The 26,189-nt window shown below is 41.2% G+C and overlaps 1 protein-coding gene across 8 annotated transcripts in view; it reads right to left on the reverse strand.

Annotated features, from left to right (window-relative positions):
* PIP5K1B (phosphatidylinositol-4-phosphate 5-kinase type 1 beta) overlaps positions 1-26,189 on the reverse strand; it is a 215,671-nt gene that overhangs the window by 27,548 nt on the left and 161,934 nt on the right. The window lies entirely within an intron of this gene.

A 26,189-nucleotide genomic window follows, 5' to 3' on the forward strand; every position in this document is an offset into this window, starting at 1 on the left:
TTCAACAAAACCTGGATTTGCTTTTTGATTAAATTGATTATTAAATTTTAAACTTGCAACTGGTATAATTCTTTGATTAAAGATTTTGATTTGACTGTTATATCAAATCACTGTATCATTACTTTTATGGTCATTGTTTGATATTTATTGTCCTGCAATAGTTTAAAGCTGAACTCCAGGTATAGTAATTTTTACATAAGTGTATATGTGCCATACCTGTGGAAGTTGGAAATCACTGCAGTATGCACCACTACTACAGTGCTCCCCATGAACTTTTGGGGCTCATGCCCCATGATTGACTTCCCTGCTGCTTTGTGAATACGGGGGATCTCTTTTTCGGCATGGGCACCGAGAAAATACAGTGTTCTCTGAATGTAGCAATGCAGCAGGGCAGCTGTTAAGCACAGAACCCAGAAGCTAGTGGAGATCACTGTAGTAGCGGTGCCTACTACAGTGATTTCCAGTTTTCTGGCTAACGGTCCCATTTACAAGTGCGGGTGGAGCTTAATACAACAAGGATATCTTTTAATTCCAATCATTTAAAAAGAACACATGCATGTACATAGGTAATGTGAGCACCACATAGTCATATAGTAGCTGATGTTTAGAAATACTGTACATACCCTGTTTCCCTGAAAATAAGCCCTACCCAGAAAATAAGACCTAGCGTGATTTTTGGGGATGGCTGCAATATAAGCCCTACCCCGAAAATAAGCCCTAGTTAAAGTCCTTGTAAAAACATGTAATCAGTTTTGATTATATAAAGTGCAGTGTGTCCTTTTGTAACTTTATTGTGGAAAATACCTTTTTTACAGCCCCCTGGGTGCACACGTGACCCTCCAGATCTTCTCTCCTTCTGGGGCTGACATCAGCGGGAATCTCGGCCCCGTCCTCTTCAGTATTTGGAGCGGGGAAGAAGAGCTCTGACGGGTCACGTAAGCACCCAGCGGCACTGTAAATAAGGTATTTTCCACAATAAAGTTACAAAAGGAGACACACTGCACATTATATAATCTTTTTACAAAACGGATTACATAATTTTACAATGACTTTAACTAAGGTTTATTTTTGGGATTACAGAATAATGCTGACTCCTGAGCTGACGGTGAGAGAAGACAGGGGACACAGGAACTTTCTAAAAACATTTTATTGTTTTATTCCAGGTTTTTTTAGAACATAGAGAGGGGTAAATGACACAGCACAAGCACTGTGTTTTCTATTGTGTAGAATACACGTTTATTGCAAAAGCATTTTTGTCACATTATGTGCTGTATATTTAAAATACTATCCTAGTGAAACTTGTTATAAAGACAGGAAGTGAAGGAAAGTCTCATCAATGGGGACCTAGTCAACAGTGAAGATCCAACAGAGACTCTAAACCTTTCCAAATGTAGAAAAAAAGTTTGGGATGGAGGCACACTTTAGGAGGTGGATTGGCCAATGTCTGCACAAATGACTGACTTCCTAACTTATGGGAAGGCTGTCTATAAAACGTGGCAAAGAACTCCATAAATCCATGTACACTGCCTCTCTTAAGCCCTGCACACACAGGCTGAATGTTGGGCAGCATGGGCGGGTTCAATAGAAACCGACTGACATTCGGGCCCGTGTGTACTGCAGCCAGGTCGACTTCTATCGAAGGGGCATGACTGAAAAAGGTCTGCTGACCGGTGTGTTCTGGTGGGGGGGCCGTGCCCCTGTCAGTTTTTATTCATTCAGCCAGCGGGGCTGAATGAATAAAAACTAGCAGTGTGTACCAGGCTTTACAAGTTTATGTGATAAGAGATAGGAGGAGCAAGAAGCTGGCTCTAGCTTATCAGAACAATTGCAATGACAAGTTTTCTAACCTGTACAATTGATTTTTCCACCAAACTGCAGCTGGCTGGGACAATCTGGAGGTTCCAACAGATATGAGATTGCCTTCTACTGTTCAGGAGTACTTTAAGGCCTCTTTTACACTTGCTTTGCTCTCTGAAGGACAAATCCTTGGCTGCTGCCTTTCCAGCTATGGCTGGGTTTACACATATAGGCTGGGTTCACACATATACACTCTGGTATGCTTCTGTTCACTCATTTTTATCTTAAATCGCACCTAAACCAGACCCAAAAACGCACAGGACCCTTTTTAAAACTACACTGCGCATGTGTGAACTGGCTCTATTGAAAGCCGGGTCAAATCACACGTTATGCGAATTGGATGCAGTTAAAAACAAATCAAGTTCGCTTACATGTGAACTGAGCCTTAAGCAAAGGGGTTGAATGATGGTAAAAATGCAGTTCAATTGCACGGTTTTACCATCCCACAACAGTAAATGTAAATGAGCCCTAAAAATTGATTATCACATTAATTTTATTCACAATCCTATGATGGATACAGTCCACTGGTGACAGATGTCTATGCTGATCACTAAGGCATGAAAAACAAGCTCAGTCTGGTAATTGCCCCTTTCAGCTGCTCTCTCCCTAATTTACTGATAAGGGTATAGATTAAAGAATGATAAAAAAGCATTCACAGTAGATAACACACACAGTAGATAGCTTCACAATTAACATATGTCACATGGGCTGGTTACTGATATCTGTTTGCAGCAATGAATAATAAACCCTCACAGATGCTGTTCCTAATACTCTGCTTCAAAACTTCCCTGGTTTTAAGCCCGGTTCACACTGATGTGAATCTGATGTGATCCGAAATTCATAGATTTGCATGTCATCTGAAAATACACTGTTTTCTATGAAGGCCGTTTACATCGATGTGGTGTCCTGTGCAGTGTTTAGTGCGGATGCAGTGCGAATTTACTCTCCACCCATGCCCAGTCCCCTCCCAAATTGTGCTAAATTCGCACCTCTTCACAACAGAAATCACACTGTGAAATCGCATCAGATATGCGCTGCATCAAGGTGAACTTGGACTTAAAGCGGAGTTTCACCCAAAAGTGGAAGTTCCGCTTTAAGGACCCCCCCCCCCCTTACATGCCCCATTTGGCATGTCATTTTTTTTTGGGGAGGGGGGAGTGGGTACTTAGTTTTGACAGATACTCAGTTCCCACTTCCGCTCAGGCTGCCTAGGCAACTCAAACGGAAGTTCTCCTTTCCCCCTCCCTCCCTTCAATCTTCTGGGACATGTCCCAGAAGATTGCCCGTCCATTAAGGAGGCGCAGCATGACTTGCAAGTTTGCAGTGTGCACCCGGCTGTGATGCTGGTGCCAGGGAGAGATGAGGGAGAGAGCCGAGGGTTTGGGCCGCCACATTGCTGGATCCTGGGACAGTGAGTGTGTGTTTATTAAAAGTCAGCAACTACACTTTTTGTAGCTGCTGACTTTAAATAAACACAAAATCGACTGGAACTCCACTTTAAGGATGATCTTATTTCCCCGTATGATTTAAAGCAGAGCTCCACCCAAAAGGGAAAGCTCCGCTTGTTTGTTTGCCTCCCCCGCAGCCACATTTGGCACCTTTTGCAGGATCCTGGTGCGGTTACCTTGTCCCCAGGATCCTGCAATGTCCCCCGCTGTGTCTGTGGGCTCTGTCTCCTCCGAAGCCTCTCTGTGCCAGGCTCCGTTCCCTGCGAGCGTTGCGACGCATGGGGGCGGAGCCTGGTGGCAAATTTAAAAAAACGTAAAAATCATAACCCATACAGTACTGTAATCTTACAGATTACAGTACTGTATGAAATGATTTCACATCCCTTTTGTCCCCAGTGCTTTGTCCATGCCCTGCATGCAGTTTTATATTATATATACTGTTCTTTCTGCCTGGAAACTTGAGATTGTCCATAGCAACCAAAAAGTGTCCCTTTATGTCAAAAGTGGCTTTAGACCAGCTAGAAAACAGCGATAGTAAATTAGAACACTTGCAGAATTGAGCGATAGTGAATCATGGGGAAATTTATTTTATTATTATTATATTATTATTTTTTTTAACTATTTATATTTATTTATTATATTATAATTTATGTTTTTGTGTTTCAAATTTCATCATACCTACTAGACTCTTGGTGGACAGATTTAAGTGTGTTATTGTTAAGAATTACAGGCCTACAATATAAAACGCCAAATTTCCATGCAAAATAATTGTACCGCTTTCAGCACCTAAAATCCGAAATAATCATACCGCCAGGGAGGTTATAGCCTTTTTACAGTGACAGAGATGCTTTAAAAACCCTTTCACATTTGTGCACAGGCACTTACATGCACTGTAATGCCCCGTACACACGGTCGGATTTTCCGATGGAAAATGTGTGATAGGACCATGTTGTCGGAAATTCTGACCGTGTGTAGGCTCCATCACACATTTTCCATCGGATTTTCGACACACAAAGTTTGAGAGCAGGATATAAAATTTTCCGACAACAAAATCCGTTGTCGGAAATTCCGATCGTGTGTACACAAATCTGACGGACAAAGTGCCACGCATGCTCAGAATAAATAAAGAGATGAAAGCTACTGGCCACTGCCCCGTTTATAGGCCCGACGTACGTGTTTTACGTCACCGCGTTCAGAATGATCGGATTTTCCAACAACTTTGTGTGACCGTGTGTATGCAAGACAAGTTTGAGCCAACATCCGTCGGAAAAAATCCTAGGATTTTGTTGTCGGAATGTCCAAACAAAGTCCGACCGTGTTTACGAGGCATTAGTGTGTAATTTTATACATTTATGCAGGTTGTATGATTTATAAGCACATTTAGGTCCTATTTTGTGTTTTTTGTTCACTCATTATGCAAAGTGAAGGAGACGCATATAGAATTGTGATTCTTACATTGCTCAGATGCATTAGAAATGCAAATCTTGCATGATGTGTGTTTAACCTTCATGTTCATGTCCTATATTTAAACATGTAATAGATGTGAACTAGCCATATAGAAATAAATGGGGTCTATCTGAAAGCAGAAAAAAACATGACTCAGAAAGTTATATTGGGACGGACTGAAGGAATCAAATATCCCTCCACTGAACCATTATTCATTCATTAAGGTATGAAGCTCTGGAGGGATCGCTGTGTGCCAGTAATTGTGACTATCACAACTGGGGGAAGCTATCAAATGTATCCAGTCGCGAGAAGTAGGATTTTTTTCACCATTGGTTTTGTGTGTGCAGTTGACCACTGTGGCATAAAGGAACGATCTGCATGGCCCCGCCCACTATCCTGATTTTGGAGTATGTGATGGAATAAGACATGTAAATACTGTCTGTCATAGGAAGGCTTTACTGCACTATATGAAAAGCGAAAAGTATGAATAGTCCCCAAGTCAGATATTAAAGTCTTGACTGTAAATGGTGGGAGACCCTGGACAAACCCAAACGAACAATTATGCTGCTGGAAAATCAAATAAAAACTATGAATTTTGAGTAGATTTATCATTATAAAAGGTAATTTCCAAGAAATTGTGTATTAACATGCAGGGATATTTGTCCTCCACAAACCCCTTGTAAGCAGCATTAGGGATGTTGGGGTCGGGATGTGGGGAACAACTGCATATTAACATATTAATTAACAAATTGTAGTTTCCTGGAAGAACAATTCAACAAGTAAAAAGAAAATAGTGAAAAAAAGAAAAAAGATTTGTGAAATATTTTTAATATTATTCACGTAGATCAAAATGAGTGGCAATTTTTTCACATAGACGCATGGTATCAGGGAGTCACTTGTAAAGTGGATGAGCCAGTTTTTAATTGGTAACCATTCTGCAGTGACACTGTGATGTGTTTACAGTCACATCATGCTTATAGTACAAGTGCCAGCAAAACTAGTTAATTTCTCCCACAAGGAGAATGCATGTAACTGTATTGAAAACATGAAAATTGTGATGTCTATTAAACAGTCTAATCATATCTGTGTTTTTCTGGAATAGAATTACCAAGGTAATACAATGGTCACCTCTACCAACATGCGTATTGATGGAAATGTCTAGAATCTTTGTATGCAATTTCTTTGTTATGTGTAATGTTCAAGATATATAAATAAAATAAAATGCTTTTGGTAGATAAATATGAAATTTTGCATTGGAATATTGTACATTTACCAGCTTTTCTGAAAGGTAGTTTACTTGTGCCTATTATGGCATGTTGTATAATATGTTATATCATGTATTATGTTATATGTATGTTAGGGATAGCCTCTGTTTTCAACAACAGGAAATCAGCTGAATGACTCAAAGAAAAAACATGCCCTGTAGAGGCAGCAAACAAGCAGGCAGGCAGGTGATGTTATCATGTTATCATTTCTTACTATTTTTGATATATATATATATATATATATATATATATATATATTTTTTTTTTTTTTTCTCAAAGAAGTTTATTAGGAAACAAGATAAAGAAAAACATTACATCTCACAAAGGAACATTAGCACCTGTCATAAATTCCGATTACAGAGAATATGTTAGCTTGGTTAACACAAACAGCATTCACTACACAACAGTGTGTGATATGGGTAGCTCCAATCCTATGCACCACCTGTATGCAGTATAACTTGAAATTCTGAGCCCTACTTTACAAAGGTGCCCCCCCCCCCTTAAAAGGCACCCAGCCTTAGTATCCAGCCAGGGTGACCACAGCTTATCTAACTTCCCAGGGCGTCCCCTATGTTGCAAGATATATTTCTTTAACCGTATAGTGTCTGCCATCTGAACAATCCATTCCTTCAACGTTGGAGGGTCAGCCACCTTCCAATGTCTAACTTGCGGGCTTGAAACAGGGCTCTAGCTATGGCCTGTTTTGGATTGTCATCCATGGGGATGTCATCCACTAGCCACAATACACATGGTTTTGGGTCTGTTGGTATAGTAACGTGGAAGACTCTACTAATGGTGGACAGGACCCCTGTCCAGAACAAATGTAGCTTGGGGCACCGCCATAACAGATGGATTAGATCCCCGTGGTCTCTCAGGCATCTAGGGCAATTTGAGTCCAGTCTCACTCCCATCCTAAACAATCTAGCGGGTGTAAAATGAACTCTGAGGGTTATGTACAACCGGGACAGGCGTTTAGCTACTTTCAGGGAGCACATTTTTACCGCCGGCAGAGCCTCCCCCACCACTGTTCTTCCTCGAAGGTACCTACATCCCTCTCGCACTTACTTGCCGCTCCTAGGGGGAATCCTCCTAGGTATATATGGAGAATCATGGAGTAGCAAGCTGGGACACCTCAGCCATATAGTGGAATACGGGGGTCAGAGACAGAATCCACGGGGCCCTGCTAGACTGTGCCGCAACCGTATGTTGCAGCTGCATATAGTAAAAAAGCATTGACTGCAGGAGGCAAAATTACTCCCTTAACGGAGGAAAAGGGCTCAGTTTTCCGGTGGTAAAAATGTGCCGCAGGTGCGTGACTCCATGTCTCCTTCACTGAGCCCAGCATTCCAATGACTGCAGCTCCTCATAATATCCATTGGCCCATATCAGACTATAACTGGTAAAGCCATCGACTGCTTGTAGCTGTCTGAGCTTGTTCCACATTTTTTGCATAAGAGAGTATGTCGGGAATCGTTTATTGGAGTTAGCATAGGCCAAAGCCTCCAACCCCATAGCTACGTCGGTTGTTCCAGTTGCATGACACATAAGGGCCCTAATGGGGTCTGGATCTATACTCCCGCCCCTGTTCCTGGCTCCTCTAACATGGTCTGGGCAATATGCTGCAGCTGAGCCGCTAAGTAATAGATCCAGGGGTTAGGGAGTGCCAGACCCCCAGCATCCTTCTACTTCTGTAATTGTTCCAGTTTTATCCGTGGTGGCTTGTCTAGCCATATAAAGGCCCTGAAGATAGAGTTAATGATTTGGAACATTTTAAGAGGAACCACCATAGGGTATTACGTAAAATGTATAGGAGCTGGGGCATGAAAATCATTTTTATTAGATTCACCCTCCCTACCAGGGACATCCTAATCCGGGACCACTTTGGATAAGACTTTGCCCTGCGATTTGAAGTCCCACATGCGTCCGACTTCATTGAACAGGGATCCGACTTTGATCCCCGACAATACCAGGCAGTGTCTGGTATGAATCTTTAGGGGGAACTCCACGCACAATGTAAAAAAAAAAAACAGCATGGGTTCCCCCTCCAAGAGCATACCAGGCCCTCCGGTCTGGTATGGATTTTCAGGGGAACCCCCACGCCGAAAGAACGGCGTAGGGGTCCCCCCAAAATCCTTACCAGACCCTTATCTGAGCACACAGCCCGGCAGGTCAGGAAAGGGGGTGGGGACGAGCAATCGCCCCCCCTTCTGAACCATACCAGGCCACATGCCCTCAAAATGGTGGCGTGGTGCTTTGGGGCAGGGGGGCGCTGCGCCCCCCACCCCAAGGTCTCTTTCCGACAACCCTGGCCGTTGGTTGTCGGGGTCTGCGGGCGGGGGGCTTATCGGAATTTGGAAGCCCCATTTAACAAGGGGGCCCCCAGATTCAGCCACCCCACCCTATGTGAATACAATGTACCCCTACCCATTCACCTAAAAAAAAAAGTTAAAAAAAAAAAAAACATTACACAGGTTTTTAAAGTAATTAATTAAGGCAGCTCTGTCATCTCTTCCGATTTCTTCTTCCCTCTCCGACTCTTCTGCCTCTTATGCTGGCGTCTTCTATCCCCTCTCCGGGTCTCCTCTGCTCTCCGCTGATGTCTTCTAGCCCTCACCAGTTCTTCTCCCTCTGTCCGCTGTCTTCTCCGCTGTCCGGGTATTCTCCGCTATCTTCTCGCTCTTTTGCTGGGTTTTCTCCGCTGTCTTCTCCCTCTGTTCTTCTTCTGATGTTGGCTCGATGCTCTTTCCCGCTCTAATGCTGGGTGCGTCGTGTGCCACTACTTATATTGGCATGAGGCGGGGTCACCGGAGGCCTGCCCCTTATGAGTCACCACCCATCATGCCCCGTAAGGTGACGTCATGACCCCCCCATGCCAATATAAGTAGTGGCACACCGCACACCCAGCATTAGAGGGGGAGAGAGCGCTGAGTCAACATCGGAAGAAGAACAGAGGGAGAAGACAGCGGAGAAGACCGGGCAAAAGAGCGAGCAAAAGAGCATGAAGTCAGCAGGAGGAGACCCAGCAGAAGACAGCGAACAGAAGAAGAAGAACCAGAGAGAGAGCGGAGAAGACCTGGAGAGGGGAGAAGAGCCGGAAAGGGCTAGAAGACATCAGCGGAGAAGACCCGGAGAGGGGAGAAGAAGTTGGAAGAGACGCCGGAGCTGCCTTAATAAATTATTTTAACACCCTGTGTGCTTTTATTTTTGACACTTTTTTTCTGGTGAATGAGTAGGGGTACAATGTACCCCCTACTCATTCACATAGGGTGGGGGGCCGGGATCTGGGGGCCCCCTTGTTAAAGGAGGCTTCCAGATTCCGATAAGCCCCCCGCCCGCAGACCCCGACACCCAACGGCCAGGGTTGTCGGGAAGAGGCCCTTGTCCTCATCAACATGTGGACAAGGTGCTTTGGGGTGGGGGGTGCAGGGCCCCCCTGCCCCAAAGCACCCACCCCCCTATGTTGAGGGCATGTGGCCTGGTACGGTTCAGGAGGGGGGCCGCTCACTCAGCCCCACCCCTTTCCTAACCTGCCAGGCTGTGTGCTCGGATAAGGGTCTGGTATGGATTTTTCAGCATGGGGGTTCCCCTAAAAATCCATACCAGACCGAAGGGCCTGGTATGCTCTTGGAAGGGGAACCCATGCCATTTTTTTTTTAATTAGGTGTGGAGTTCCCCTTCAAGATCATCAGAGCACAAGTCGCATGCCAAAGTAGGATCAGTCAAGACGGCGATCTGACTTTGCTCCAACTTCAGTGATATTCAATGGGCTGAAGTAGGATCAAAGTCGGACCAAAGTAGTGCAGGTCAAAGTCAGACCGAGTTGTGGCGGATCAGTTAAGACGGCTCCCATAGGGAAACATTGATTTTCACATGTCATGCGACATGAGCTCCCAATGTCGGAGCGTTTGTTATACCAATATGAATCCGGCCTAAGTACCCATGTCTGATCACCTGTCGTAAATAAGCAGAAGTTGCTTTCAGCTGCAGTGCTGCCGAATGGTGCTTGCCTGAGGCAACTGCTGCAGAAGATAGATCTGCCAGCTGTCACTGTCTAAGTTTTAGCAATCAGTCCAGGAGATAAATCAATTATTATTATCAATATTAGGCAAGTGATTATTTTGACTAAATCTTAATTTTTATGCATATGGTCCAACTCCAAGCTGTATATACAGTACATAAATACTTATTGGATTGAGGCATATTAGGTGAAGTGTATTTGTGCAATGAGGGAGGGTGTGGCCTAATGAGATCAACACCCTATACCAAGGTGTGAATAATCCTCAGGCAAAATGGGCCAAAAAAAGAGATTTAACTGACTCTCAAAAGTCAAAAATTGTAAAAAGTCTTTCAGAGGGATGCAGCACTCTTGAAATTTCTACAATATAGGGGCGTGATCACAAAATCATCAAATGTTTTGTTGCAAATAGTCAACAGGGTCGCAAGAAACAGGTTGAGAAAAAAAAGACGCAAATTACTGCTAAACATTTGAAAAAAAAATCAAACATGAAGCTACCAGGAACCCATTATCCTCCAGTTTTGACATATTCCAGGACTGCAACCTACCTGGAGTGCCCAGAAGTACAGGGTGTTCAGTGCTCAGAGACATGGCCAAGGTAAGGGAGGCTGAAACCCGACCACCACTGACTAAGACACATGAGTTGAAACGTCAAGACTGGGCCAAGAAATATCTGAAGACAGATTTTTCAAAGGTTTTATGGACCGATGAGATGAGAGTGCCTCTTGCCAAACCAGACGGATGGCCTGTGGCTGGATAAGTAACAGGCACTGACCTCCACTTTGACTCAGATGCCAGCAAGGTGGAGGTGAGGTACTGATATGGGCTGGTATTATTAAAGGTGAACTATTTGGACATTTTCGGATTGAAGATGGATTCAAAATCAACAGGTTCAACAAAATCAACATCATCAGGTTGATTTCCTAAAGGCAAATAGGCTTTGCACTTTAGAAAGTGCAGTTGCTCCAGAGCTTAGTAAATTAGGCAAGGCTTCCCTTTGCAAAGACTACCCAATCATGACCAAGGAAAATAAAAAAAAAGCATTTTTGCTTGCACATGATTGGACGATTGCAGTCAGCAGAGTTTCTGCTCAGTTACTAAGCTCTGGAGCAACTGCACTTGTAGAGTGCAACTGCATTTTGTAAAGTGCCCTGAATGGAAGGCTTATGACTGTTATTGAAAAGAAAGGTGGCTATATTGGTCAATGATTTTTTTTTAAATGTCAGAAATGTTTATTTGCAAATTTTGAGTTGTTTGTTTATTATCTTCACTTTAACATTTAGTTGCATAATAATTCACACTCTCTGAATGCCAGTCAAAGCTTCTGTCACTAAATAAAATGGTTAGCTTACAGTCCTGTTTACACCTTGCTTTTGCTTGATGCTTTGATGAGGCTTCAGTGGGGCTTCGATGAAACTTTGGTAGGGCTTCAGTGAGGCTTTGTGGGGCTTCGATGAGGCTTCGTGGGGCTTCAGTGGGGCTTCAAGCGAGTTTTGCCATAGACTTCTATGAAGGCTTTGAAGACGCTTTGAAGCTACCACTAAAGCCGAAGCAAAGCAAAGCAAAAGCAAGGTGTAAATTGGACTGTAAGCTAACCATTTTATTTAGGGACAGGAGCTTTGACTAGCATTCAGAAAGAAACTGAGGATTGTGGTGGTGGTGGTGGTGGTGGGGGGGCTGGTTCCATTCAAACTAAGCCCATTTTGTAGACTGGGTGAAGGAACTACATTTTCCAGCTTCACTGGAGCACTGTGGGGAGGAGAAAATAAAGACTAATCCTGCTGTGCAATTGTTGGATAGAACACTGCGTTCTCTGTATTTGTTATGCCACTGAAGGGGAATGGAGAGAGATCAGCAGTCACCCCTGGAGTCGGTGAGATGCTACTGGCCAACCCCTCTACACCCTGTTTAAGAGGAACAGCATTGTCCATGTGGGTCATAGTGCAGGGCCTTCACCTGAGTTCAAAAGAAACTGCATATGGGCCTCGACATGCTGCCCAGCAGGTGGGGGGTAGATGGAAAAGGGGTTTAACCCTTTTGCGTCTAAGGGTAGAACAAATCTTATCGCCTAAGCCCAATTTTGAAACTTTGGCATGTGTTAGTAAAACCGTACATATCATCACAACTACTTTATGCATCCAGATGGATTATACCGCATTTTTTCAGGACAAATTGGGCTTTCATTTTGTGGTAAATGGTAATCAATATCTCCTGATTTTTTTACATTATCAAAGCAAAACTGTCCCAAAATAGTAAAAAAAGTCATTTTTTTTTTTTAAATGTAGCTGTATATTTCTTGCTACTACCATAACCTACCACCAAAGAATAACCCAAAGCAAATTCTCCCACTCCTGTCAATCATAACAATACCGCATATGTGTACGCTAGTTGTTATTTGTACCGTAGTACAGCCCAGAAACAATAGTGTGTATTTTTTATCCTACCTAAAACACACCGATACTAACTGACACTGATACTAGTTTACTGATACTAGGCCCTGATATTGACCTTTGGCCCTGACCTTGACCCAAATACTAAGCCTGACACTGACCTACATCAAACCTAGATCTAGGTATTTAAAAAAAAAAAAATTTATTTTATTTCTGCAAGGACAAAGAAAGATCCAATGGGGCTGATTTACTAAATGCAAGTAGAATGTGCCCTTTTCAAAATGCAGTTGCACTCTGCAAGAGCAATTGCTCCAGAGCTTAGTAAATGAGGTAAAGCTTCACTTGGTAAAGGATACCCAATCACGTGCAAGGAAAATAAAAAAAAAAACAGCATTTTTGCTTGCACATGATGGGATGATGGAAGTCAGCAGAGCTCTTTCTCATTTACTAAGCCCTGGAGCAATTGCTCTTGTAGAGTGCAACTGCGAAGTGCACAGTCTATTTGCCTTTATCAAATCAACCCCAATGTATCTTTCTCATCCATTCACAGAGACAGAAACACGTGAGCGGGGGGGGCTTCACCGTGACTGATCAATCAATCAGAGGCTATCACAGTGATCCAGTGACCCGGAATCGGACGTTCCAGGTCCAGATCGTAAAAACGGTGAGACCCAGGTCTCTGTGCTGGGAGTGCGCCATGCTGCTCACTCCCAGGGAAATATTTAAATATGCTGCCCCACGAAAAAAACAGCCCAGTCCAGTGGGGCCGCATATTTGTGTTACCACGGTGCCAAGGGGTTAATATAGACTGCTGGATTATTATTGTGACACTGACCCAATTAGGCAGGACAATGCCTAGTACAGGATTTAAGAGTTTCTCTCTGTTTTACTTGTTTGCTATTGTTTTACATATTTGTTGTGCAGTTTCTATTACTTTAAGCTTGTGGGGTACTGTATATATTTGCAATATATATTCTCCCTTCTGCTCAGGTGTTATCTTCATGTTTACCTAACCATTTACACAAACAGTCTCCTTAAAGTGGTTGTAAAAACGAAAGTTTGACAGGTACTCGTCCCCACTTCTGGGAGACCTTGGCGCGGCGAGTTTGGCCCCCCTCCTCCTTCCACCACCACCAGGCCATTCAGAAAGCACAGCACGCTTTATTTGTAGCTGCTGACTTTTAATTTTTTGATGGGGGGGCTGGAGCTCCGCTTTAATGCATTCTTTGCATTAAGGTAAAAAACCTTTTATGTGCAGCTCCCCCCGCCCACCTAAATACGCACCCAAACTTGATCTCAATCCAATGCTGTGCCTGAGAACAGTGGCACTACTCTCTCTTTTCCTCCTCGCTGGACTCAAAGCAGAGGGAACCATTGGTTTCTGACAATCAAATCCAGTGATTAGGGAGTCGGGGGATGGAGGTAGGGCCCAGCTGCACTATGTGTTTCAGTAGATGCACACAGTGTGGTGCTGTGGTTTGGGATTGAGCCCGCACAAGTACAAGCAAGCTGTTTGCTAGGGGGGGTACTCTGAAGGCAGGAGAAGCCAAGAGCACCAGCAGGGGACCCCTGAAGAGGAGCATCGGGGCTGCTTTGTGCAAAACCACTGCACAGAGCAGGTAAGTATAACGTGTTGGTTGTTTAACAAAATAGAAAAAAAGGTTCCTAACAATCACTTTAAGTCAAAAGGAAGGTAGAGCACTCGTGAAAGGGGACATTGATTTGGGGTTGTAGAATTCCACTGTATTGTGTAAAAAAAAAAGTATCTTTACATTCAGGAGACTTGGTCCATTTCTGGAATGCACTAATTACAGACAGGTGGCCATTTTTTTTTTACCATTTCTTCCTAAATAAAACTTATACTTAACAAGTATAGGAATATATTGGTAAATTAGAATAGTTCAATCAGCTACCAAATCAAAATCTATCTGTTCTGAAAAAAGGGTGCATAATTGTAATTGTCCGGATTATTCCAAAAGGAAAACCTGATTTTCCGGCAAAATGGTCAAAAACCTGATTTTCATTACTCTGGTCACAGAGAGGTATAAAGCCTTTGGTCATATAGTAACTGCATAATGTCACATCACTTAAATGCGCCTATTAGGTCAAATAAAGTTCTGCAACTATGCTGGCTTGGTTCTCATCCATTACCTCCTAACAAATCCACAGTGGATACTATATTTATATTAATAAATAAACATACCACTTTGAAGAAGGTAGGTTTGAACAATTTATTGTATTCTTCAGTTTAAAAATTGGTAATGACATTGTTATATATATAAAAGGCCTTCCAATATTCTTGAACATATGAATTCCAACATCATGCAAAGGGTGATCTTTTGCTATGACGCTAAGTGCAACATAGAGCTAGCATAACCCAGCCACAGTGAATTGCTGGACAGGAAGTTTAATGTTTGTGGATGAATACACAAGCTGATTTTAAGCGTTATTTAGGTGTATTTGACTGTTTAAAAAGAAAGTACCACAGAATAGCAATGCAAAAAAATGGAAAAAATGTGAGCTATTGTTATGATTATTCCCCAATGATCTTCTCTGTATTTGTTATTAGTGATGAAAATATTCCAAAGCTATTATGTTGCTACTATCATCACATGGTTTGACCACAGTTATTATATTTAATCATCTAAGAACACAACTGTAACAAAACTGTTTTCATAAGGCCAAGCTCTGTATTGAGTGTTTCTGTTTTCCAACCCTCCCTTGGCAAACAGAACCTTATAGCTCAACATTCACTGTAATCTTCCATTCACACCATGGTGTTCCGTTTTCTGCCCGCAAATCGAAAACGCCGCAAATCGAGGGACGCCCTTGCAATCCCCGTTACTCTGAATGCCACCAAAATGTGGCACGATTCTGCCGATTGTCGCCCGTGGCATTGTGGTAAAATTGCGCAAACAGAATCGTGGGATGCCCGGCGCCCAAAAGTTCTTGTACATCTTTTGGGCGTCGGGCATCCTGCGATTCCGTTTGCTCGATTTTACCGCAATTCGTCAGGTGACAATTGCGGCAGAATTGCACAGTGATTTGGTGCCATTCAGTGACGGGGATCGCAAGGACGTCCCGCGATTTGCGGCGTTTCCAAATCAGGGGCAGGATTGAGGTGATTCTGCCCGCAAAACGGAACGCTTTGGTGTAAATGGGGCCTAAGGCTGCATTCACACTAGAGCGTCTTGAACCGCAGGCAGATTTGCTGCGAATCTGCACGCGATTTGACAGCGCTGACGTGTGAATGACCAATCGCGGGACTCGCATTTCAGATGCCATTCATTTGAATGACACCTTAAATAATCATAGTGCGGGTCTGCCGCAAGATAAAACGCACTGCATTCGCAGCAATCCACATCGTATGAAGCACGTCACCCGAAAGAAGCTCATGAATTTTTTTTGGGTGACATGCTTCCGGCGATTGCAGCACGTTTTATCGCGCAACAATCGTGGCAGACCCGCACCTCAATTTGAGGTGTCATTCAAATGAATGGCATCTCAAATGCGATTTCAGCGATTTGTCATTTACACATTGGCGCTGTCAAATCGCGGGCAGATTTGTGATTCAAAACGCTGTAGTGTGAATGCAGCATATATCGGCACAAGACATTAATGGACCAAGTGACATGCTATGTAGAACTGTAATGTTTTGTTAACAGGTTTAAACATTCAGAAAAACTACTAGCTGAAATTATTCTGTAAAAAAACACCATCACACCATCTTTCACAGTTTGACAGGGTATATTTGAATATCCATGGGATTACAATTCAGAGCCCCTGGATATGGTTCTTACTTGTTGGATTTTTTTTAGGGTTAAAAATTCCTTGTCAAAAGAAGTTTATTGAGTATACAATGTTATAAAGATACATAAAGTAAGTTTACAAGGATCTATAAAGTAAGCTAATTGTTTTACAGTAGGGTTTATATAGGTAAATATCATGAAATTTCAAATATTAAACATTGGGTTCACGTAGACCTAAATTAAAGATATATATCATTTCCTTAGTTACTTTTGTAGGTATTTAAATGATTTATACCTACTATACATATTTTTTACAAGTAGAGTATATATAGGTCAAATAAATTCTGATAATGAGCTTTAATCGTAAGGTGGAGAAAAGGAAAGAGAAAGAAGAAAAAGGGTTGAAAGGTAGAGGTATGGTCCACAAGGTTGTCCCGCTCGTCAGTTTATTATTCTTTTTAGTTCTCTTTGAAGCCTTAGAATGGGTGTCACTGTAAGTCATTTAATCTGTTACCATGGCAACAGGACAGAGTCATTGAAGTTTGACAGGAACTGTTGTTTTATCCAAGGATGCCAAAGTTTTTCAAATTTTGGAATTTGATTTTGATCGATGGCTACCATCTTAGCATGGGACATTGTATTATTCATTCTGTGAATTGTTTCTGCTAGTACCAATGTAGGAGATTTCCATGCCTTGGCCACTGTTTGTTTTGCAGCCGTTATTAGTTGGATCATAAGTCTGAATTGAGAGAGTGTTAACCATTCCGGTTTTAGATTAAGTAAAGTTAAATATGGATCTGGTTGTATTATTTTTTTAAATATTTTAGATGCAATCACGAAGACTTCCTTCCAGAAGGTTTGGATTACTGGGCACGTCCACCATATGTGTAAATATGTGCCTATTTCTGGGCATCCTCGAAAACAAAGAGCTGAGGTATTAGGTGAATATTTTGCCACTCTAGCGGGTACAAGGTACCAGCGAGTTAGGACTTTATAATTTGTCTCCAGTGCTAAGATGTTGGGTGAAGATGACTTAGATGTGAGCCATATGTTAGACCAGTCCGTGTCTTCTAAAGTTCGTCCCAGGTCCTCCTCCCACCTCTGAACGTAAGAGGGTCTATTAAGATTTGCTACTCCATATAATTGATTATAAAGTGATGAAATTGTACCTTTAGCAAATGGATCTTTTGTACAGGTTGATTCAAAAATGGATAATTGGGATAATGGTGTATCCCCCTTTAGGAATGGTGTATAGAAATTTTTGATTTGGAGATATCTAAATATCTCAGAGTTTGGTAGATCATATTTTTCTCTAAGCGATGGGAATGAAAGGAATGATTTAGATGCTATGAAGTCATTTAGTGTCTGAATGCCTGATGTTGTCCAAGCTTTAAAAGAATTTGGGTAGATCCATGCCGGATAAAAGGCCGGATTTCTGATAAAAGAAAGGAGAGGATTGTGTGGAGATTGTAACTGATATTTGGTTTTTAGTTTATCCCAGAGAGATAAGAAGTGTTTAGTTATGGGATTATGAATTTTAAAGCGGTCTTTAGGATCAAGCCATAATAAATTTGATATTAATAGAGGGTCATTTTCTGAAGCCTCTATAAATACCCATAATGGGATTTCCTGTTTTGCATGGTATTTGGACAGACTGGCCAAATGTGCTGCTCTGTAGTAGTTAGTAAAATTAGGGTATCCCAGGCCTCCTTTATTTTTGGGAAGATGTAGTGTGTGTATAGGTATACGTGGTTTAGAAGAGCCCCATATAAACGAAGTTGCTCTTTTTTGTACTATTCTCAAAAAATAGGAAGGAATTGGAATAGGGAGGACTCTGAATAGATAAAGCAATTTGGGTAGAATAGTCATTTTGATTGCATTAATCTTCCCTATCCAGGATAAAGGAAGTTGCGACCATTGTTTTATTAGATTTGTGATCTGTCTTAATACAGGAGGATAATTGGTTGAGAATAAGTCAGAATGAGATGCTGTTAAATGAATTCCAAGATATGGGATTGATTTTTCTGCCCATGTGAATGGGAGTGCAGCCCTAGCCGGGATCAATTCCATGTTTGTGAGTGAAATATTAAGCACTAGGCATTTCTTAGGATTAATCATAAGGCCGGATAGGGCTGCAAATCCATCAAGAGCTGGTATTAAGTTAGGACCAGAGACCTGTGGTGATGATAGAAAAAGTAATATATCGTCTGCAAATATACATAATTTGTGTGTAATACCTCCTACTTCAATGCCAGTTATAGTTTGGTTTGTTCTGATGTATTGGGCCATGGGTTCGAGTATAAGGGCAAATAATAAGGGAGATAATGGGCAACCCTGTCGGGTACCTCTTTCGATATTAAAGGCTTCAGATTTGTATCCAGCATATTTTATATAGGCTTTGGGTTTATTATATAATGCTTTGATCCATGTTAAAAAGTGGGGTCCAAAACCCCATTTTTGTAATGAATATTGCATATATTGCCAGGATACTGTGTCAAATGCCCTCTTAATATCGAGAGATAGAAAACATAAAGGGATTTTCCGTTTTTTAGCAATATGTGCCAATAACACTGCCCTGCGTATATTATCGCCTGCCTGTCTATTTGGCATGAAGCCTACTTGATCTCTATGTATTGATTTTCCTATAATGCTATTGAGGCGTTTTGCTATTATTTTTGCTAATAATTTAATATCGAGGTTTAACAGAGAGATAGGCCGATAATTCACACAGGAAGTATCATCAGAAAGGGGTTTTGGGATCATACAAACAATTGCCATTAGTGTTTCTTGCCGAAAAGAATGTCCATCTAGAAGTTTGTTAAAAGTTTCAGTGAGAATGGGAGAGAGTATTTCTGAGAATGTTTTATAGTATAAAGCCGAGTAGCCGTCTGGGCCTGGTCTTTTGTTAAGTTTTAGGTCTTTTATGGCGTTAGCAACTTCATCTATAGTTATAGGCTCATCCAAACTGCTTTTTTGATTCTGAGATAACTCAGGTAAGGTTATTTTTGAGAAGAAGGATTCAGCCTCTGTAGGATTAAATTCATTGTTTGTCTTGTATAAAGTTGCGAGATGTGAGTGAAATTTATGGACTATTTTAACTGGATTACAAGTGTAAACATTTTTTGATAATTTCAAACGTATTGGTTTGAAAGATTTGTTAGTTGAATTTAATGCCCGAGCCAAATATGTACCTGGTTTGTTTGTATTCATGTAGAAATTGTGTTTGGAGCGTTTGAGGGATTTATCAACTGACTCAGTGAGAAATAGATCGTATTCCAATCTAGATTTTTCCAGATGAGATTTTGTACTCTGAGATGGATTATCTTGAAATGATATGTAGGCTGCATTAAAATTGAGTTCTAGTTTTTTTGCTAGATTTTTGCGTTCCCGTTTAAATAGTGCCATTTGTCTTTGTATTGTACCACGCAAGACAGGCTTATGAGCTTCCCACAGTGTTATTGGGGAGATGTCTGTTGTATTATTAATTGATATGTATTCCTTTAAAGCTTGTTCAATGGCCTTCTGATGTAGTGGGTGTTTGAGCATTATGTCCGGTAAGTACCACGTTGGGTCATGCGCTTTTGGTATGGCTGAGGCTATAGTAGTGTATACTGCATTATGGTCAGACCACGGAATCGGAATTATATCTGATGCAATAATTTCTGGTATCATTCCTATTGTTAGAAAAATATGATCTATTCTGGTGAAGGTTTGATGAGGGTGCGAGAAATAAGTGAATTTCTTTTTCATTGGGTTACTTTCTCTCCATGAATCTACCAGATTGTATTTGGAAAGAAGTTGAGAAAAAGGTAATCTAGAGGTTATTTTGGATGGTGTAAAAGGTGATTTATCTAGAAATGGGAGGAGGACCTGGTTTGAATCCCCACACATTATCACTGTTCCTATTTTGTGTGTATTAATCACTTGTAATATATGTGAGAGGAATGGTGTAGGTTGTTTGTTAGGAGCGTAGTAGGAAATCACCGTGATTGCTGTATCCATTATATAACCCATGAGTATCAGGTATCTACCTTCTGGGTCTTTAATTTCTGATGATAAGGTCAATGGTGTGGATCGGTGAAATGCAATTAGAGTTCCCCTTTGCTTGGTACAGGCAGAAGCCGTGTAAATTTGTTGATAAAAAGGAGAAATATATTTTGGAGTAGAATCTTTGGTGAAATGTGTTTCTTGGAGGCATACTATGTGAGCCTTCTTGTTATGGAAAGTACGGAAGGCTTTGGTCCTTTTTTGAGGGACATTTATTCCCTGAACATTCAGGGAAAGTATATTCAGTGGTGCCATGGCAATAGATCAAATAGTTTTGACTTACTTTTTGTTATGCAGAGCTGACTGCGCAGATCAACCTGTGTGGACTGAAGAGATGAATAGATAGAAAAGAAACCAGTGAATTCTGGAGTAAAGAGTAAACAAAAAACATATGAGATTAGATGATACATTGTATAAATTATTTTTTGCAAGTAATCACAATTTACCCGTGAAAGAGAATAAATATCTCTCTCAGGGGAATAAGTGCCTTCGTCACACTCCCACATAATATGGTTGGGAGAATGAGGAGGGCTAATGGGGGTACACGGATCTTCCGCTTACAGGAGAGAAGTGCTATGTCAAAAGACATCAAAATGATGTTTCCTTAATTGGAGTGCAGAATATAGTTTTTGTTGAAATTATTTATTCCAGGGTGGTTGTATATGGTTAGTCTTGCCCTAGGCTAAATAATTCAGTTAGAAAGGTACTGTTAATAACTTTGGTATTGATGAAGATAGTTTGAATTATTTTGGGATTTTAACCCTTTTAGAGTAAACAATTACATATTTTATTCATATGTAACTGTTTAGATATGTTAACTCATAAAATTGAGGTTGTATTGCTTCAGATTAGAATAAACAAAAACATAATTCTAGGAACTAGTTAGGTAATAATATATTTGTTTTAAAAAAAGAAAGAAAAAGCTTTCATTACTTCTGGATTATTGAACATATTTGTCCTAAAAAGTAATAAATATATTGTTATTACCTGATAATATATAACTGAACAAGAATTTCCTTATTTCACTTATATATTCTAAGGCTATATGAATCAGAAGTAATAACAAATATAACTGGAATGTAACACAATCCCACACAGTGTGTGACTATCAGAATGCAGTTACATTCAGTTATAAATACAGGTTTTTTATAGAGAACCATCTCTTAGTATAATAAATGAAGAGATATCAGGAATTAGGATGTCAGTCCATTGAATCTTCTTGGTCCATGGATGATGTGGCATAACGGCCTCTTTTGTGAGAATGATGATTCCCATTTTGTTCTGAAATTTTCTGGGTGCTGCCTGAAGGTGAAAATGACGCCATTCTTCTGCGTGTGGGAGTGTTGCTGCTTGTGGGTTCTGTCAGATTTAATTTTAAAAGGGTTTGTTGTAGTTCATCTGCTGATCTGCTTCTGTAAATTGTACCTTGGTAGTTAAATCTGACTGAAAAGGGGAAGCCCCATTGATACATAATGTTGTGGCGTTGCAGTTCCATTAGTTGGGGTTTCATGGATCGTCTTTTAGTAATAGTAAGTTGGGATAGGTCAGCAAAAATTTGATAATTGTGTCCTTGAAAATTAAGTTCCTTTTTTTTCTCTTGCAGCAATTAGTATTTGTTCTTTCGTTCTGTAATAATGAAATTTTGTGATTATATCACGTGGGGGTCCATCTTTCTTTTTGGCTGTGAGGGCTCTGTGTACTCTGTCCAGTTCTAAACGTTCAATAGGGATATCTGGATTTAGTTCTTGTAATAGAGCAGTAATAGTAGATTGCAGGTCTGTCACAGTTTCAGGTATTCCCCTTATGCGCAAGTTTGAACGTCTGGCTCTATTTTCATAATCTTCGAGCTTAGTTTGAAGTATTAAATTCTCTTTTTTTAATTGTTCCAATTCTGTTATATTTTCTTGGGTTGTAATTTCAATTTCATCCATTTTTATTTCTAAGGCTGCGGTGCGGTTTCCCAGCTCTCTTATTTCTTTGGTTAGGCTTTTTGTTATTTGGTCTGAGGTTTGTTTTAAAGCCTTATGAAGCATCTTTTCAAATTGTAATAATATTACTGGGGATACTGAGGAGGCTTGTGGAGAAGTTTGTGAGAGGATTTGTTCTGTATCTGACTCAAATGGAGAGTCTTGCTGTGACATTTTCTGTCTGTGAGAGCGCCCTGGTGCTGTATCTTGTGAGGTGACTGGAGCTGCTGTAGCTGCAGTGAGTGCCTGTGAGCTCTTTGTGAGGTGATTTTTATTTCTGCCACGGTTTCCTCCCAGTACCATATTTCCTGCCCAAACTTTCGCAGTTTGTTCCCTGGGGCAAAAAGGTTCAAATGGATACCTTTTGAGCCTGCAGGCTCCGCTTTGTCCTTCTCTTCTCTCCTCAGCGGTGTGGAGCTCTAACAATGCATGTCTGCTCCACTAGGCTCCGCCTCCTGCCCCCCTTAGGGTTAAAAATTCAACCAAATTTGAATTTGAATTCAGGCTCAATATAAACAGCAGGAGCCAGTCTACATAAACCAATAGATGGGACTCCAAGTACTTCCCAGCAGAATGCAAAACCATCAAAAACAGCTACAGCCATAATGCACAAATCTGCTCTTGGAAGAATATTAAAGTGATACTAAAGTCTCGTTTTTTTTTAGTTAAAAATAACAAACATGTCATACCTCCTCTGTGCAGTGGTTTTGCACAGAGCAGCCCAGATCCTCCTCTTCTGGAGTCCCTGTTCGGTGCTCCTGCCCTCTCCCTACTGTTGAGTGTCCCCACAGCAAGCGGCTTGCTATAGGGTCACCTGAGCTGAGCCACAGCTCCCTGTGTCCACTTAAGACACGGAGCTGCGGGCTGGCCCCACCCCCTTTCTCTCCTCATTGGCTGACTGACTTTGATTGACAGCAATGGGAGCCAATGACGCTGCGCTGCTGTCTCAGCCAATGAGTAGGGGAGTTCCAGGCAGCGGAGACACTCCTGCAACATCACTGGATCTAGATGTGGCTCGATAAGTATTAGGGGGGCTGCTGCACACAGAAGATTTTTTTTTTTAATCTTAATGCATAAAAACCTTCTTCGTTTACAATCACTGTATTTCACATTATATAATGTCCTGGTATCTTTACATACTGTATTTGTAATAAAAACTACAGAGCAGTCAGCCTAACATCAAGGTATTTGAGGGAATGACAAGATACTGTTTTCAGAAATGTGTCTGTGATAAAGGTATCATAAGTGACAACCAGTATAGATTTATAAAAGACTATTCTTGTCAGACCAGCCTGTTATCATTCTTTTGAGGGGGTAAAGCCAGCCATAGATGGTTCAAACCATGTACTGTATGGGCAGGCTGAATGTACCCAAGTTGATTGATCTATCAACTTGGGTACAACCAGCCTGTTGGTTTTACATGTGATTATTGCTAGAGGCTAATGTAGTAATTCACTGCTGTTGGGAGCCGCCACCGCCGGGATAACACAATGGCTCCGCAGGAGGGATTCCTCCTTCAACACTGACCGTGGTTGCATGAAAGAAAATCACTCCATCTATGGCTGGCTTTAATGTCAAATTTGATGATGAAAGTCCAGCAGATTTAGATTATCTCGATTTTGCTAAAGAATTTGATACTGTAACTCCTAAATGTTTAATGAAAAATGAGGTCTGTTGGAGTTGATAAAATTGTATGTACACATATAGGAAACAGGTTATATGATTGGGTCAAGAAAGTAGTGATTAAAGACTCATTCTCTAAATGGTCTAAAAGTTGTAAGTGGTGTGCCCCATAGTTTTGTCTTGGGGCCAATCCTGTTCCGTTTGTTTATTAATGATATATGGGGAGCTCAATTTCAGTGTTCGCTGATGTTATCAAATTATACCCGAAAATAATTTAATCACAGGATGTAGCATCATTACAGGAGGAGTTGGACAGTTACATGGCAGATGAAGTTCATTATTGAGAACTGTAATGTTATGCACTTGGGTGCCATAAATATACATGCAAACTACACATTAGCAGGGGCTCTCCTGGGAGAATGAGTGATGGAAAGGATCTGGGGGTGCTTGTAAATCACAGACTTAGCAACAGTATGCAATGCCAAGCCACAGCTAACGGGGCAAACAAAATACTGTCATGCATTAAAAAAGCATATATTCCACAGATAAATCAATAATTCTACCCTTTACTGGTTTAGCCTTATCTTTATGCAGTTCATTTTTATTCATCAATCCTCATAAAAGAAATTGTTGAATTAAAAAGACTTTAGTGAAAGGCAATAAAAATAACCACTTAAGGACTGGAAGGATTTGCCCCCTTAATGACCAAGCCATTTTTTGTGATATGGCACTGCGTCGATTTAACTGACAATTGCGCGGTCGTGCAACATTGTACCCAAACAAAATTTTTTTCCCACAAATAGAGCTTTCTTTTGGTGGAATTTGATCACCTCTGTGGTTTTTATTTTTTGCGCTATAAACAAAAAAGACCGTTAATTTTGAAAAAAAAAACAATATTTTTTACTTTTTGCTAGGGATGCAACGAAATTTCGGCTGCCGAAACATATCGTCCGAAAATGGTGTTTTTGGCACATTGCCGAAAGAAGAAAATTGCTGATAATGCCCCCGAAAATTGCGCAGTAGCGGTGCGCGCACCGACGTATGACGTCACACACGTTCCTCGTGGTTAAGACGCTGGACTCGTGAGCACGTTCCCCGTGGTGGAGATGCTGGAGTTCGCTGGCGCTGGAGTTGAGAGAACTTTCCCCGCGGGCGATCCTCGTGGTTGAGGCAAGACTTGAGACGCAGTTGTGATTTGGGAGACGGCTGCATACAGGGCTGATATAAATGGGTGGTGCTGCGCTAATCCTAGGTGTACAAACTAGAACATAGGGTATGTATATAAAATGGCTTTGAACAAATTATGCATCAACAGAGTGCAAAATCAGCTTAAGTGATAAGTGACAGTGACCAAAAAAGAATAAAATAATAATGCAACAAATACATAAATATATAAATGTGAGAACATGGTCATCAATAGCCACATACTAAATGAATAAATATCACCATAAAAATTAACTAACTAGCAGTATGGTAAAAATATAACTTCTAATAAAGTGCAGATTAAGAATAAAAACTGTGATTTACACTGTGTGTAAAAATATACAACTCATAAAGTGACGATGTGCAGCAGTGTATCCAAACAAATTCAGCATAGATTAAAAAAAAACATGCATCACATAAAGTGACAATGTGCAAAAGTGCATCCAAACAGGTTCAACATAAATGTCCCAAAAATTAAATTCAAAAGTGCTCCAACATAGAATCCTTCTTTTTTCTAAAATTGTGACAGGAACGTCCTGGCATGCAATCGTTGCAGGGTAATGCTCAGGGTAAATCACATCATGTGCATCTTCGTGTACAAACACACAAGTGGGTAATGGCCCCTTACCTTAAGGTAATAGGGCAAAAGCATATGACCAACAAGCCTTTAGGGTATCCACCTATGGGCTCCAGCGCATCCCTCACAATCCTAGATACGGGGTATGATTCCCTCAGGTGTAGTGCAGGGGAGTATAGAGGATGACAAAGCAGGAAGGATCCCAATAGTGTATTATCGTTTTAAAATAACAGCTTTTATTGAAAGAATAAGGTACTCACATAAAAAACAAATAATAAACGATTTGATCCAACGAGCGGCGAACTCGTGAGCCTCTAACAGCATGTACAGCCTGTCCCGTCCCTACGCGTGACGTCACACCACACGTGACTTCATCAGGGGTCACTGTCACTTATCACTTAAGCTGATTTTACACTCTGTTGATGCATAATTTGTTCAAAGCCATTTTATATACATACCCTATGTTCTAGTTTGTACACCTAGGATTAGCGCAGCACCACCCATTTATATCAATTCACTTCCAAGGTCTGGTGTGTACCTGATTCGGTGCAGGCAGCTTTTCCCACTCTAGCTATTTACATACCTGATAGCGCGGGAATAAC

This window comes from Aquarana catesbeiana, linkage group LG01 (genome assembly GCF_042186555.1).
Source record: "Aquarana catesbeiana isolate 2022-GZ linkage group LG01, ASM4218655v1, whole genome shotgun sequence".
Classification (NCBI taxonomy): domain Eukaryota; kingdom Metazoa; phylum Chordata; class Amphibia; order Anura; family Ranidae; genus Aquarana; species Aquarana catesbeiana.